This window comes from Ictidomys tridecemlineatus, chromosome Y (genome assembly GCF_052094955.1).
Source record: "Ictidomys tridecemlineatus isolate mIctTri1 chromosome Y, mIctTri1.hap1, whole genome shotgun sequence".
Classification (NCBI taxonomy): domain Eukaryota; kingdom Metazoa; phylum Chordata; class Mammalia; order Rodentia; family Sciuridae; genus Ictidomys; species Ictidomys tridecemlineatus.
In genome coordinates this window covers 22,880,800-22,886,363 of record NC_135494.1, presented here as the reverse complement: position 1 = coordinate 22,886,363, position 5,564 = coordinate 22,880,800, and the positions used below count along the sequence as shown (strand labels likewise).

Here is a 5,564-nt window from a genome sequence, read left to right as displayed (position 1 = left end):
AAAACTACGTATGGAACCACCATTTTTCCCAGTTATACCACTCTTCAGTATATATTAAAAGCAGTAAAAATCATCATATTCCAGTGATACTACCATATCAATATTTATAGCAGCTCAATTCACAATAGCTAAATTATGGAACCAACCTAGGTGCCCTTCAACAGATGAATGCATAAAGAAAATATGCTACATGTAAATAATAGTATATTTTTCAGGCATAAAGAAGAATGGAATTATGACATTTGCCAGTAAATGAATGGAACTGGAGACTATCATGATAAGTGAAATAAGCCAATCTCAAAAAACCAAAGAGAGAAAGTTCTCTCTGATATGTAGATGCTAACTCATATTAAGCATGTGAGGGAAGAATAGAAGTTCACTGGATTAGACAAAGGGGAATGAAGGGAGGGGATGAGGGATGGGAATAAGAAAGACAGTAGAATGAATCAGACATAACTTTCCTATGTTCTTATTTGGCACCAAAACAAACATGAGGACCAATGTTATAGAATAGAAAGATAACTCCACATTATGTACAATCAAAAAACTAGGAAGGTATATTCCATGTATGTATGATATGTCAAAATATATTCTACTGTCATGTGTAACTAAAAAATAAAAAAATAAAAACATTTAAATAAGAAAAATATATAAAAGAAATATAAATTAAGGAATATTCAGTTTGGAAGTTACCTGCATAGATATTAATAAAATTATAAGAGTTTGGAACATTAAAATTATTTTAGAAAAGAATGAATAAAATCCTAAATATTATGTTATTCTTGATGTGATTATAAATGAAATCATCATTGCTGGTATATAGAAAAAGAATTGATTTTGCCAAATTTTTATTTGTTATTTTTAACTCTGGTGTGTGTGTGTGTGTGTTTGTGTGTGTGTGAGAGAATGTGTGTCTGTCTGGATTTGTTGAGATTTTTTACCCTTAACATTAACTCATTTGTAAATTTTCTTCTTCCTTTTGAAGTTTAGAATCTTTCCTTTCCTTTTCCTCTACTGTTTCTCTTTCTTTTCCTAATTTTTCTGGCTAGGACTTAAAATACTGTAATGAATAGTAGAGGAGGCAGAAGTGGGCACCCTTAACTTGCTCCTTCAGTTGTAGTAAAGGGGTAATTTCAGGAATATTGATTGGTATAGGTTCAAGACAAAGAGTCCTGGATATTTCTTTTAAAGTAAAGTCACGGAATACTGAACATGTATTAATCTCAGGAGGAAAGACCTGTGGAGGTCACACAAGTGATCTATCTGTTTCCTGAATGTCCTGGTATGCCTCGATTTGAGACTGTTTTAGACCCTTTCTGGGTTCCTACTCAATTTCCTGTTTTGGGTACCTCTCATTTTGCTTATGCTCTTCCTCTGCTTCATATGCTAGTACAATCATGTTGAATCATCTCTTCCCCTTTTTCTTTTCTCTTCCCACATTTCCACTGATTCTTTCTGTTTTTCCAATTAACAAACACCAAAAGTAGTTCTATATGTTATCCTCTCTGCATAGAATTAAAATAGGTCATTAGTATTCTATTTGGAGGAGCCAGACACAAGATATTGTAGTTTTAAACTCCTTTCTTTTTTTAAATATTTATTTTTAATTTTAGGTGAACACAATGTCTTTATTTTATCTTTATGTGGTGTTGGGGATTGAACCCAGTGCCTTGCACATGCCAGGCGAGTGTGCTACTACTTGAGCCACATCCCCAGCCCTTAAACTCTTTTCTTAATTCAGATTATTGTTCAAACTGTCTGAGGGGAGGGTTGAAATAAAGTGTCATTTCAGCAACTTTAGATATCTAAATATTACTTGTTCTGAAGATGCATTTAGAAAATCCACCTTAATAGAAATGCTCTTTCTGAAGGCTTTCCACAGATGACCATATTTTTAAGATCAAGAATAAAAAAAATAATTCTACATTCCATGTCCAAATGTTAACATTAGAACCACATATCCAAAGCATTGTCATTGTTGTAACCTACTCAAAGCATTTCTTTTTTGTGGGGGTGAGAGTGGGGTGAGTACCAGGGATTGAACTCAGCAGCACTCAAACCACTGAGTTACATCCCCAGTCTTATTTTGTATTTTTTTAAAAATTTTGAAACAAGATTTCACTGAGTTGCTTAGTGCCTTACTTTTGCTAAGGCTCACTTTGGACTTTTGATACTCCTGCCTCAACCTCCTGAGCAGCTGGGATTACAGATGTACACCACCGTGCATGGCTCCAAAGCATTTCTTAATAGCAAAGATTCCCCAAACACACATTATTTATCAAAAATTTGCTGCTTGCTATACATGGCAGGGGAAAAAAACCTGATAACTGATTAATTTCTCAGGCTTAGAGGGGAGTATAGCTAAAATGGGTGTTCGCACAGCAAAACTATACATGGTGAATTCTCAGGCTCCACCACAGGTCTCCTAGATCTGAATCTCAGGGTGATACTGAGAAGAATCACTCCAGGATACTTCAGTGCAGTATAAAATTTATGGACTACTGGTAGATATGCAGTCCACAAAATGAAATGGTTTCTTGAGTTCTCTTAAACAATTTATATGCAATATTTTTAATAATAGAGGTTTTGACACTTGTTCAATATTTTCAGCAATACACTCAATCTTCTCCATAGTGTTATTACCCTCTGACATAAAGTCAGTTTGGTGACAGGGGCTTTAACAAGAAGATACTTCATCTGTTCCTCACTCTCTCCCCTAAATTTCTTTCAGGACAATTCTTAACAAAGAAGACACAGAAAGTTTGACTCTCTCTTGGGGAAGAGGAAGCTAGATTCCTGTCTCTTGGTCAGCACATTTTTGCCTCTTGATACTTCTTCTATATCTATATAGGACAGAATTGAGGAGCAGAATAAGACATCTGTGGGTAACGTTCGGGCTACCGTAGAGAGTGACCAAAGACAGAACCTATGAATGGAGGAGATCGAGGGCAGTAGTGCCCATGGACTATAACTTTCATCATATTGATTCAAATATTAGAACTTCATATACTGGGTGTCAGTATGTGTACCCATCTCCTTGGGCAGTAAAGTAAGTTTTCTACAAGTGAGGATACTCAGTGCTGATAAGCATGCTACAATAAAATGACCTTTACAATTCTCTTGTACATACCATTATAAAATGGCACAAGTTCATCACTTGTACCTTAAAAACCTGGGGATAAATGCATATGGGAACTCAATTCTTTTTTCAGGTGTTAGAAAGTCAAGACATTATACATCTACCAGTGGTCTCTGAATTAACACCATATTAGGGATACTTCATTATTCAATTTATTATTTCTGTAGCAAAATATCTGGGTATTTAAAAAACTAGAGCAAATACAATTTATAATGAGCCTCTGATAAAGGAAAAGAAAAGCAACTACTCGCCAATCAGAAACTGCTCTGGTGCTTCCAGCTGAGTCATGCTCTTCTGTTATCAACATGCACAATTTCACAAAGCACCAAACAAGGTCAGAGGATTTTTGCCTAAGCACAAACAAAAGCAAGTCCAAACATTCACCCTTTCCTAAACTGAGCAACTGCTGGGTCTTTACCCAGAAGTTTTATTTTCGCTCTAGTCTGCCCTTTCTAAAAATTGATTGAGATAACCAATTGGAAACTTTCCTTCCAATCTAATGCTAACCCCAGTTTTTTTTTGGCATTCTTCAAATAATTCAAGCAAAGACAAAATATTATAGTAGGTTCTCTCTAATACCATCTCACTGAGGTACCCCTGAATTGCTCCTGCTGTGGGCACTTCCTTGCCATACGAAGAAGTAAACTCAACTTTTTCTACTGGGGGCATGTTCAGCCGATATAGCTGGAAGACATTGACATCTCACATCACATCTGTCAAAGGACACTCAATAAGTTCAGGTAAGTCATGCTTCTCATCAGTGAGTTACGAAAATTGTTTTAATATCAGGGTAATTTGGATTTTAAAATGCAAGATATGATTCGGTGGGCTTTACTTCTGGAAATGGTTAGCCAACATCTAGAGCTTAAAAAGGGGAAATCTCAGATTTAGGTTATCTTGTGTTATTTTTTTATGAAAACAGAAATTCAGAAATAAAAACAGATATCCAATACATGATTTGTCTTTCAACATTCATTTATGTAACTACAAAACATGATGTATAAAAGAATCTTCATGTTTGAGGGAAATGCTCATAACATAATGCTGAATCAAAACAAAAGATAAAATTGTGTCCAATGTCCAATCTCATAGAAAACTTTACCATATGAAAACAATAACTAATTTTGACTGATTTATATATATATATATATATTTACAATTTCAATTTTCTGTATGCTTATGTATTTTCTATGAGATCATTATAAAGATGAATTAGTAGAATTTTGAAGATATATTGTTCAGCTATTTTTAGTAACTATAATTTTGGATGCAATCTCTGTGAAGTCCAAATGTGGAACAGAATTTAATCCTTCTTAAGAAGCTTACAGGATAACAGATATGGTGAAGAATACATAAATGAACCAATTATATACCAAACAGCAATTTAGTATTCCAGAAATACATATAGCACATTGGTTATCTTTATTTGTAAAGGGGATTCTGTTTTGTTTTCTATATCTATATTTATATATACACATATATATTTTATATACATACATACATATATATGTGTTTATATAAAAAATTTATTGGTGTGTAATGTTTAAGCATAATAGTGTGATATTTTAATCTTAAGGTACATAGCTTGCTTACAGACGGAAGGCAAGTATCTTGAGCCATCCATGGACTGCATGTGGGCCATTGCACATCAAAGTCTAGTGAATAGGAACATCTGGTGTCTTGGAATGACCAGTGGACATTTCCTATGGTTGATTGCCCTGACACATTGTGAATTCCTATTCTGTTCTGCCAAAGTCCCACATAGCACCAGAGATGGGGTGACCTGCTGTAGCTGCACAGCACCTAAGATGGGTGTGACCTGCCAAGATGCCAATCAACCTGCTGAATGCAAGACATCATAAAGCAAGACTCTGTCCTTGAAACCTTATCCCTGTCTTTGATGTACCCCCTTTAATAAACCACTGGAGACATCTTCTTTTGTCTAGTTCCAGCACCCAGGTGGACTAAATATCAGGGGCTCCACTTTTGAAAATATATTTCTGACTCTTCGCCTTTTGTTCTTCACTAATTATTCTAGACTTTAATTTTTCAGGTGGCTTGCACCCTCCTTGGCAGAAAGAAGAGCCCCCAATGATATGCTGGCTGTCACCCCAAAGGCAAGCAGTAAAATAAAATATTTGTCCTGGTGTTATGCCAATTTCCTGAATTAATCAAACAGAGAGTTTAGTTTGCCATTCTTCCTCTTTTCTATACTTGTGAGCAAATTATTTTAACATGAGGAAAATAATTGTTTAGAATAGAAGCTATATTTACAATGGTTAAATAATTCAACTTGTCAACAAACTCTTCCTCCAAAATATATTTGAAATAGAGAAATCCTTAGGCAATTTACGCTTTGGGGTGAGCATCTTTCTGTGGCATTTCATTCTCTGTAATTCCATTAAAAGAGCACAATTTATTGCAC

General features: G+C 34.9%; 1 long non-coding RNA gene across 2 annotated transcripts; it reads left to right on the top strand.

The window, feature by feature from the left end:
• The first annotated feature begins 3,357 nt into the window (after positions 1 to 3,357).
• Positions 3,358 to 5,136, top strand: LOC144371868 (uncharacterized). Of its 2 annotated transcripts, none has more exons than XR_013431969.1 (2): positions 3,358 to 3,879; positions 4,724 to 5,136. It is a non-coding gene; the product is annotated as an uncharacterized LOC144371868 (long non-coding RNA). The 2 variants fall into 2 exon arrangements; XR_013431968.1 differs by having other exon boundaries at positions 4,716 to 5,136.
• The last annotated feature ends 428 nt before the right edge of the window (positions 5,137 to 5,564 follow it).